Genomic DNA, 10723 nt, shown 5'->3' with positions numbered 1-10723 from the left:
CATCCCTCAACATCTCATGGTACCGAGCCTTCTTCATCTCCTCATCCGCCACATACTGCGGTGCAAGAAGAGCCCTCTCCCTGAACTTGGCGGTGATCTCCGCCACAGTCTCAGTAGTCTGCGTCAAATCCTGAAACTTCCGTGCCAACTGCTGCACCTAAATAATTGGCGAAAACTCCGCCCTGAACCTGGCCGAGAAATCGCTCCAATTCATCGCGTCCAACGTGGCATCATCTCCCAAAGCATGACCAATCTCCTCCCACCAATCCCTCGCTCTGTCCTTCAGAAGACAGAAAACGAGTCTGACCTTGTCCCCCCCCCCCCTCAGGACACCGGCTCGCACGGAATGCGTTGGCAACTTCAGCCAACCATATGCTTCTAGCAATGGGGTCCCTAGCCCCATGATAATCTGGTGCTCCGTAAGCCCTGAACTCACGAAATGTCAAGGTACGCGCTCCCATCAAGGCCATCATCTCAGTACGGAAGGCTCCCAGCCTCTCATCCAAAATCTCCAATATACCCTCCTTGACCGTGCCAAAGATCACAGGAGTCTGATCTAGCATACTGCACGCAACCTCGGCGGATATCAACTCCCTCATTCGCTCCTCGAGCTGCTCGGCTCCTGAGCCCGAGCCTGATCCCTCTCCGGTGACTGATCTGCCCACTGCTCTCTCTCGCAACGTCACCATGCTGAAACGCATAACACAACCACTATCAGAATACTCATCACTGATGCGAGACCAAACATACCCTACCAGGTTCCCGGTCTTGTCTCGGCCTTTCCTGAATCGAGTACGGATCCTCTGCTTTCAGTAGTACGGGCCCATACTACCTTCCACATCTATCCGTACTTTCCTCAGGAATTGCTTCGACTCCACCAGGTCCCTTATCCATTACCACTACTCCCAGCACTATCTCATCCTAGGCTTACCCTAGGGAAACCTCTGACTCAACTCAAACCAGTCCTCAGCTGCTGAAGGTCTCCTTGTGATGCCAATTAGCCATCACCTAGATACCATCTGTAACAACCCGAAGTTTTCCATTGTCGAAAAACCCGTTCTACCCGTAAAATACGCCGTTAATCAATTTGTTTCGTTTCCATTTTTGGGTTAAATTAAATAAATTTATATGTTTATTATAATCCAATGAGTGTCCAAACCCTTTTAGGAACTCATGAAACTAGCCCAAAAACATTTATTTCAAAAAGTTTAGAAACGTCCCCGTCGGGTGACGGAAACTTAATCGGGTGTGACCTAAAGCCTCGTTTAAGGCCGGTATCGGGTAGAATTCCATCGTGTCCCAGTTTTAGGACCTATATAAACGTGTTTAAACATTCATTTGAAGCTTTTTCTTCCTCTCTCTACTCTCTCTCTAACCTCTCTCCTAAATCCAAGTTTAAGGGTCCAAAACTCAATTTTAAGGCCTCAAATCTCTAAGGTACCTTCCTAAACTCATTGTATAGCATCTTTGACCTTCAAATTCGAGATTAAATCATGAATTAAGACCTTGTATATGAGTTTACGGCCCTGGAAGGAGCTTAGGCCGTAAACTCATAATAAGAGGGTTTTTATGCCTTTAAACCCCTCCTAAACAATTTTGGGACTTAGATATGGCTAGATGACTTTATGGAATGGACCTAGAATGCCTTAATCTATAATTTGGGGACTTGTATATGATTTTACGGCCAAGGATGGTGTTTAGGCCGTAAACTCATAATTAAAGGGTTTTTAAGCCCTTAAACCCTTCCTAAACCTCAACAAGACATGGATATGACTTCTAGAATAATTGCTTTAGCCTTGGAAAACTTTAAACATAATTTTTGAAGGATTTATATGAGTTTACGGCCAAGGCATGTTCTTGGGCCGTAAACTCCTTGAAACATGGTGTAAACTCATTTTAAGGTGTTAGAAAGCCACTTTAACACCCCTAAAGCCTTGGAATAATTTTTAGAAGTGCATATAAACAAGTTTTTGGCCTTAAAACACAAGGAATCCCTCTCTAGGAGAGTTTACGGCCATGAGGGGGGTCTCATGGGCCGTAAACTCCAAAAACTCCTCAAAAATCCCATAAAAATTCATGTAAGGCCTTGAAACAATTTTAGCAATCACATGTGATTTGTTTGGAACCAATAACACAATTTTTCATGGGTTTATAGGAGTTTACGGCCATGAGTCCTATGCTAGGCCGTAAACTCCCTTAAGTATGTCATTTGGTGTTTAAAAATTATTCCAAGCCCTTAAACCAAGCCTAGAAATTATCCCCTAAGTGTTTCAAGCCATTTTGTGCCATAAATCACCCCACCATGAGTTTACGGCCGTAAACTCATGGGGAAGGGTTCATTAGGGTCGTAAACTCCCTAAGGAGTGTTCTTTTGGAGTCCCAATTCAATATCCTAGCTATATGTGTCCCCAAATGTCACCCGGGTCCCTCCAAACACTTGTATCGGGGTGTTTTCGCGACTAGAAGTGTTTGTCCCTAACACATAATCAATCTAAGTCCTAATTAGATACAAATGTGTATCTTTGCATTATAATTAGGAACCTCGTGTGTTTGTAAGCCTCGGACCAACGTTTAGCATCCGATATCGTCACATTTCTCGTCCGGTGAGTTCATCCCCTACGCCTTTTCTGTGTTTTCCAATGTTTTCAGGGGGGAATACAAGCAAACTATAATTGTTTTCGAATTATAACATTGATGTGTTTCAAATAATATCTGGCAAACTTATAAACACTTTTACTCCTTATGTATTATGCTGAGCATAAGGAATGATTTATCAATTACAACTAAATGGATTTTAGTTAAGAAAATAACCAAACTAATCAAGTTATTATGGGAATAATTTGGGGTTCTGTAGTTCTCTTTCTATCATATACTGATATCTATATAAGGTTATTAGATAAACTATGTCTAATTCAGTTTATCTCCGTATCATTTGAATGTATTGCCAGATAGTTTCATTGTATGTATCTATTTTCACTGTATTATGTTTCATAATCTTTGTATGTTTGGTATCGTACGAGAACCCTGTGAATAATTTAGTACTAGTTTGTGAGATAGTCACTACCCTTTATGGATGATCAGTAAATCCTCCCCGGAAGTGTAACCAGAGTCTCCTGGAGGGAGAGCGAGGAATTTGTGAATAGATCTATTCGGGACTGACAATCCCACACCTTAACTGCTAGCTACAGTTAGGCGGGCACGCCTGGGGTGACAAATTCTGGATATCGTCCGACGTCTGACAAACGTCAAGGAGGTCTCGTTTTCGTATCAGCATGGTTACCCGACTCACAATATGTATTAATATAAGTTTATTCACAGCTTTGGTTTTAGAATCTATATCTAGTTCGGGATAGTGATCCCATGGTTTTATCAAACTATCATGTATCTAGTCCGGGATGGTAGTCCCATGGTTTTCAGTCTATCAAACTTGTATCTGGTACGGGATGTTATTCCCACGGTTTTCAGTATGTATATATATCATATATCTAGTACGGGATGATAATCCCATGACTTTATCCAACTATCTTATATCTAGTTCGGGATAGTGATCCCATGGTTTTATCAAACAATCTTATATCTAGTTCGGGATAGTAGTCCCATGGTTTTCAATCTATATTTACTAGTATATCAAACTATCTTGTAACTAGTTCAGGATGTTAGTCCCAAGGTTTTCAAACTACTTTCTATCTACAGTTCGTGCATATTATGGTATTTCATAACTAATTCGGGATAGTAATCCCATGATTCTCCATATATAGTTTTGTGTATTAAACTATACTCTGTGTTATATAATCAATCTTGTATTTAGGAAAATATGGGATTTTCCTGGGGTTAACATATAACGCGTAACTGAACTGTAATGAAAGATAACTAAACTGTTCAACATAAGAAAATATGGGATTTTCTTGGATAACAAACCTTTTCGGAAAACTAAAGGAAACCGATACATTTTCATATGGGATTTACTAGTATATCAAACTATCTTGTAACTAGTTCGGGATGTTAGTCCCAAGGTTTTCAAACTACTTTCTATCTACAGTTCGTGCATATTATGGTATTTCATAACTAATTCGGGATAGTAATCCCATGATTCTCAATATATAGTTTTGTGTATTAAACTATACTCTGTGTTATATAATCAATCTTGTATTTAGGAAAATATGGGATTTTCCTGGGGTTAACATATAACGCGTAACTGAACTGTAATGAAAGATAACTAAACTGTTCAACATAAGAAAATATGGGATTTTCTTGGATAACAAACCTTTTCGGAAAACTAAAGGAAACCGATACATTTTCATAAAACAAAACCGCTTATGAACTCACTAGCTTTATGCTGATTTTCAAACTGCTTGTATTCTCAGGTCCACATTAGACAGGTACCCGGTGATCTCTTATGGTGAAGACGGAGTGCGTGGAAGACTCGTCTCTTTTTGTTCATATGATATATATATGTATAACTCTTGTACAATTTACTTTTGAACTAAATGTAAACTTTCATATATATGTAATGTAATGGTTGTTTACTGTGATTACTATGTACATTGGATTTGATACACAACTTGGAGTCAACCCCGGAAATGTTTCCGCCTTTGATTTTCGGGGTGTGACACCATCACATGCGACGAGGCTCAGATAATCCTTCAAGTAAAAGACTCGTCCCTACAACGGTTGGACTCAAACAAGAGTTGCGCAATAGGACCAAATCCAGCACTCTGAGATTATTCAACCCTGATCGCATGTGACGTGTCGTATCCACCTAATGGCTAACTCCCATCACTCAGAATCCCACAATGCACAAAGCAAGCAACATTCGAACAAGGGAAAATCTAACCATAACATACTCAAGCAATCATATCCACATAGCAAGAATCTGAACTAGCATGCAACACAAACTCATAACTCAGGCATAACCTAAACAGGCTATCCTACTACTATCTAATCAGCACTACTATGCAGCTCAAAAGCACAAATAACATGCACATAAGGCATCATCCCTAGATCCTTAGTCCTATTCTAGCATGTTGTTCTACCAACTGATAATCATAGCATAAACTTGTATGGGTATTTTGGGGTACTTACTTGAGCTCGGTTGATTGTATGCACCACACCACTTTTTCTCTTTTCAAAATTCTTTTCTTTCTGAATCCTTTTTGATTTTCTAAAACTGTTTTATTCTAAAAACTTTCTTTTTACAAAGCTGTCTTTTCATTTTTGAAAACTTTTTATCCGACCCCTCAGTTTGAGTTCAGGCACACCCGAGAGTATGCCCGAATCCCACAAACCAAGGCTCTGATACCAACTTGTAACGTCCCAAAATTTAAGACAAAAAATTCTTTTAATACAATATTACTTAAGGTAAAATCATCGATTCAAAACATAATCAAGCAATAGTTTTCAAAACATATGTTCATTATCAGAGTAAACATTCCCAGGCTGTCTAATCTATGGTGTGTGTGCTATGCGATCATCCCGAGCTCCTCCCTCCGCTACCGGAAGTACCTGAAACCAAAACTGAAAACCGTAAGCACGAAGCTTAGTGAGTTCCCCACCCTACCACATACCATACAAACACATAACACATATACTGCTAGGCTATTCTGGGGTGCCTGACTACCCGGTACAGCCGTTCTGGGGTGCCGACTACCCGTGTCAAGCCATTCTGGGGTGCTGACTACCCGTGTCAAGCCATTCTGGGGTGCTGACTACCCGTGTAAAGCCATTCTGGGGTGCTGACTACCCGTCGGTCCTAACAACCGATCCTCGGGGACTAGTCCCCTCCTACTACCTCTATTGCATAAAACATAACAAGCCAGTATACATACATATCATCACATACTGTTAGACGTTTCTGGGGCATCTGACTACCCTTCGGTCCTAACAACCGAACTCTACTGATGAGCCATGGAACCCCATCCATGCTCCTACTAATAGTGAGATACGGGCCCAGCCCACTCTCACTCCTTCCCTAACTTGGGCCTTGCCCCTGCTCTGCTGCTACTGAGATGTGGAATACCATCCACACTCTGCTATGTGTGAGATACGGGACCTCGCCCAGACTCACCTCCCTACCAGGCACATACAAGTATCACACAGACATCAAGTATAAACTATCACATAAACCATTCCTTGGGCACCCGCCCTCTATCATTGGACCTCGTCCCGATTATCTTACTAGCATATTGTACCTAGGGATAACCCCCCGGGTCTTCTACTCATAACTACATGGGCCGGCATTGTGGCCGTAGACCCATTCACACAAAGGGAAACTCACCTGCACTGGCTGAACTTGCTGATGATTCCACTAGCTGCTACCCGACCACTCACTGAACTCCTGCTTTACTAGCTTCCCGAGCTATCAATATCAATGCAACACTTAGTCTAACTGACCCCCGACAGTTAAACAAGTCAATTCTGGTCTAAGTCAAAGTCCTGGTCAAAGTCAACCTTTCCAGGTCAACCCTACTCGCCGAGTCCACTTACTGACTTGCCGAGTTCATATACTCAGGGTCCATCCATTCGCGACATGACTCGCCGAGTCAGTCCATGACTCGCCGAGTCCAACGATTTCCGAGTCCTGACCTGACCAACTCACTGAGTCTCCACCCGACTCACTGATCCGAGTCTCAACTCGAAGGGTTTGGGGTTTCGCGACCTGACTCACTGAGTCCAAGAACAGAGTCGCCGAGTACCAGGCAATCTTCATCCAACTCGCTGAGTTCATGCCCAACATCATCCGACTCGACGAGTTGTTCATCCCACTCGTCGAGTTCCTCCTCATCTTCATGCTACTCGCCGAGTCCACTCAAAGGACTCACCGAGTCCATTCAGATCTCCAAACATGCAGAGGACTTTTGAGTCATGCAGGGACTCCAAACCATAGATCCATACTTCCAAAGCACAATCCCCACATAAAGTTGCAAACTTTACGTATAATTAAAGAGATCTAGGCTCAAAACATACTAGGGTTTGGTTTAAGGACAAAAGGGCTTTACCAACTACTCATCTCCTGATGCTTTATGACATATTGGACCATCCCAACAATAAATCTGAAGTGGCAACAACATATCTAAGCCCCTAACCCGATTTGGGTCTCAATCAAGCATAAAACCCCCAAATCTCATGACAAAATAGATCTAGATGCAAAGAAGGGAAAATGGCAGCTTAATACCTCCAAGATGAACACAAACTGAAGTAGATCTCGAGCACACACCTCTCCTTTGAAGCAACCTTCTTGATCTTCAAGTTCCTTTCAAAAGTTTCTTTCCTCCAAAGTTATTCCTCTCAAATGATGGAAGCTCACACGAAATATAGGGTTTACAGGTTCTCTGGGATGATATGGGGGCTGAGGGAGGGACATAACACCCTTTATATAGGATACAACTCCCGGAATTAGGGTTTTCCTCGCACAGACCAGACTCGCCGAGTCGGTCACTTACTCCTCGACCCGGATCCCGCTCTGACTCGCCGAGTTCCTCTTTGGACTCGCCGAGTCGCCCTTTAACATTAAGGTTTTCTTTCCTTTCTTGGCCTTCAAAACTTTGGGTATTACACATCTAGTAAGAATTCTCTCTCTCTCTCTCTCTCATACACTGAGTTACACATGTGATTTAAGGTGTACATGATTAAACATGTGAGTATGTTGTATGAAAGCTCATGAAATGGAAAAGATGTCATGAAAGCTATAGTGGTGGCAGGAGAAAAATGACTACATCGAGCTGGTGACACCTTATGGGTTTTTTTAGTATGTATAACTACATATGTAAATTATATTTTAATGTCGATATATACTTGAAATTTATGGTTTTAATATTTGTCAAATTTTGAAACTTTTTAATTTTATATTTATTGGTCTTAAAATATGGATTTGATGTATGTTTTAATATTCTTTTGGTTTAAATATATAATAAACTTAGATTTTTCATGAAATTTAAAAATTATATTTATACTGCCAGAATCCATTGCTAATTTGTTACAAGAAAATATGTTAGTAATCTATCGCAAGGTATTTCATCGACAATAGGTTACTATGCTAATTCGTTGAAAATCCGTTAATGAATCATTCCATCGGTATTCCGTAGCAAATACGAATCCGTCGACAGTCCGTTATTGATTACTGACGGTGAAATTTGTCACTAAAATTTGACGTAACTGTCAGAAATCCATTACAAACAATTATCGACGAGAATATACCGACGTATTTGGATCTGTTGCAATTCTGTCGGTAAAACCCATTAGCAACGAATTACCGACGGTTTTGGCGGTCGGTAATGCCCTTTTTGTAGTAGTGCACAACACCCAACGAACCCGTGTTCTACCGTTACCCGAAGAGATAAACATAATATCCTTAGCAACCGAGTTTCCCATTAAAGGCTTCACTTCTTTGGACGCTGATGGAATTCGATACCATTCCAACATAAAACTTGAAAGTGAAAAAAAAGGGAAAAACTGGAGTGTGTGTCCGCCCTTTTGAATAAAATAATATACATATACTTTTGTATTTTAATAAAATAATATTATTGTATATTTTTAATAAAAAATATGTTAATATTTAAGTAAGTAAGTTGGTTATCTAAAATAGAAATTAGTAGCTGAACTATACAACCAATAATTTGTAAATTGAAACGGTCTTTTAATGGATTGGATGTTCAGTCCGTCAGACTAAGATAAGGCATTGCTTTAGCATACGAACTTCATCTTTCAGCTTTTCAACAAAAACTCGTAGCACATTCATGGATCGCAACAACCTAAATATTACATTTATCGCCCTTGCGCACATTTGGGGGTCCACCCAACTAATGAACGGACATGTTAACCCTGGTAGTTGACATTCATAGAACCTGTGACCGGGATTGAGAGATGTCCATGATGTTTTGATTATCGCAACCCTTCCACAAAGGCAGATAGCCATGGCGAAAATGGGGGGAAGAAAACCTAGAACAGAGAACAAATTTGAAGAGAGAATATAGAGTCGTGTTTACCTAATTTTCTTATTTAATAAAGGATACACATGTTAAAAGACCAAATTGCCCATCATGGCGTAACTTAACGACTCTAGCAAACGTCGTTGAGACACGAGAAGATATGCGCAACAAGAAAATAGTTTAAGGATGAGCTATGTTGAAATTGAAAAACCGGGACCTAAATCAAAATAAATATATAGCCATAGGGACCATTTTTGTAATTATCTCTAATTTTTATATTGATTCATATAAAACTAAAAATAATCATGTTATTTTCATTTATAAATATACTTAAATTATAAGATTTATCATATTTATGGGTTATGAACTTATAAAACAAATAATATCAATTATAAATTTATGCTTATTTGTTACATTTTCAAAGGCATAATAAAATATGTTTAGGTCATTTTTGGTCATTTAACTTTTGGTTTTGTGCTCATTTGGTCACTTAACTATTTTTATGTTTTAAAAGTTTATCAAACTTTTGGATTTCTGCTCATTTAGTCAGTTAACTTTTGGTTTGATCACATTTAGTCACCTAACTTTTAAAATTGTGTTCATTTAGTTACTAAACTTATAAATTTTTTCAAAAGTATAGTGATTAAATTTGCACAATTTTAAAAGTTACGCGACTAAATGAGTACACAAATCTAAAAGTTAAATGATCAAACCAAAATTTAACTGACTAAATAAGCACAAAGTCAAAAGTTTGATGACCTTTAAAAACTTAAAAAGAGTTAAGTGACAAAATTAACACAAAACCATAAGTTAAGTGGCCGAAAACTTTTGTATTATAATAAAATAATATTATTGTCTACTTTAATATATTTAAGTAATTTGGTTATGCAATATAAATTGTTGTTTATATGTAACTTATATATTAATGATTTGAAAACTGAAACCGTATTTTATTAAATATCGGCTTTATCGGTTCAATGTTTAATCAGTGGGTACTAGTCCATGAAAATCTGATGATGTCATAAATATGTCATAGTTAAATATAATAAAGAAAGAATAAATAAAAAAAAGATCTCCAAAATTAAAATACCAATATAATATGAAATTTATATAAAAATCCAAGAAACAAAAAGGATGTATCACATTTTGGGACAAGTATCTCGTTTAGACAGGGTCATATTAAATATCTATACCATAGTAAGATTTATTTGATATTGTCATGTTGAATTGGTTTTCTAATATGCGGATTGAACCCTCTTTTCATTTTAACTAATTTGTTCTTATTAGTTTACTAACAAACGGTTTTTCAACATTCTGGATTTCACCGGCTTAATCGGTCGGTAAATTTATGTTTCCAAAATCTTGTATACCATAGAATTCTAAATAGCAACTTGATACTATATAATGATATTCTATACAAAAGAGTGTATGGCCTAACGGTAATGAACACTTTTCTTATTGAGAGGTTAGGTCGGTGTGTATGGAACGAGAAATAAATGATGAAACCTTTCCCTCACCTCGGAACACCATACTAAGGGTGAGAGAAGATGAGTGCGGGAAAAGAGTTAGGGGAGTCTATCATTACTCTCTTTCCTCGTGTGATTAGTCAGTATAAAATATAGTTTTATTAAATAATAAAAAAATAAAAATAACGAAATATAATGAAAAATGATCATTTCCTACCTTTTGGTGAGGGAAAGAAGATTGAACAAAGCTGATGTGGTGCTCAAGAAGTGAGATTTTTTCCATACATACTTTATGGTCTTATTGGTTCGGGTATATGTTTGAGACATAAATGG

The sequence above is a fragment of the Lactuca serriola genome, chromosome 4, assembly GCF_051521515.1.
Source record: "Lactuca serriola cultivar US96UC23 chromosome 4, Lser_US96UC23_V15, whole genome shotgun sequence".
In the NCBI taxonomy this organism is placed as follows: Eukaryota; Viridiplantae; Streptophyta; class Magnoliopsida; order Asterales; family Asteraceae; genus Lactuca; species Lactuca serriola.
This window is presented reverse-complemented; position numbering follows the sequence as displayed.